The sequence below is a fragment of the Sinocyclocheilus rhinocerous genome, unplaced genomic scaffold (assembly GCF_001515625.1).
Source record: "Sinocyclocheilus rhinocerous isolate Xijiao unplaced genomic scaffold, SAMN03320098_v1.1 C35700936, whole genome shotgun sequence".
In the NCBI taxonomy this organism is placed as follows: Eukaryota; Metazoa; Chordata; class Actinopteri; order Cypriniformes; family Cyprinidae; genus Sinocyclocheilus; species Sinocyclocheilus rhinocerous.
The window spans coordinates 1-589 of NW_015760517.1; the positions used below are offsets into that span (position 1 = coordinate 1).

Here is a 589-nt window from a genome sequence, read left to right on the forward strand (position 1 = left end):
TATATATATATATATATATATATGTATATGTGTATGATTTGCATCTGATATCTCATGTACCTTCTGATTCTTTTAGAAAATGCCGAGCGGGAAGGTTGGTTTCAGCAAAGCCATGTCCAACAAATGGATCCGTCTGGATAAAGCTCATGAGGGAGGACCAAGAGTCTTTAAAACCGTGAGTTACATGCTGCACACATAATGAATTAAGCCTGAATCTCCCAGTGAATGTGTTATTAATGTAGTGTGTGTGTGTTTCAGGTGGAAACGATTGAGGATACAGTAAGGGACAAACTACAGCTGGTGCAGAAGGGACTGTCGGCAAAACTAGAGGACAAAGAGAAGAATGAACTCAAGAAACGTAAACTGCTATCGGAAGTGTAAGAGAGAGTGTTGAGTTTTTGGCTTTAACTTGTTGAAGTTGTTCATTTAATGCTACATGAGCAGTAGGAGGCGCTACAGCTCAATAACAATCACATCCCAGTTTTTTTTTTTTAATGGGAAAACAGTATAATGTATTCCTAATTTGTTAATGTGTGAATGTTTAATTTCAGGACGGTTAAGTCATACTGGATCACTAAAGGCAGCAGCT

General features: G+C 38.0%; 1 long non-coding RNA gene across 1 annotated transcript; it reads left to right on the forward strand.

Annotated features, from left to right (window-relative positions):
• Positions 1-81: 81 nt before the first annotated feature.
• On the forward strand, positions 82-589 carry LOC107735043 (uncharacterized). The gene is made up of 3 exons (XR_001639266.1): positions 82-175; positions 259-377; positions 552-589. It is a non-coding gene; the product is annotated as an uncharacterized LOC107735043 (long non-coding RNA).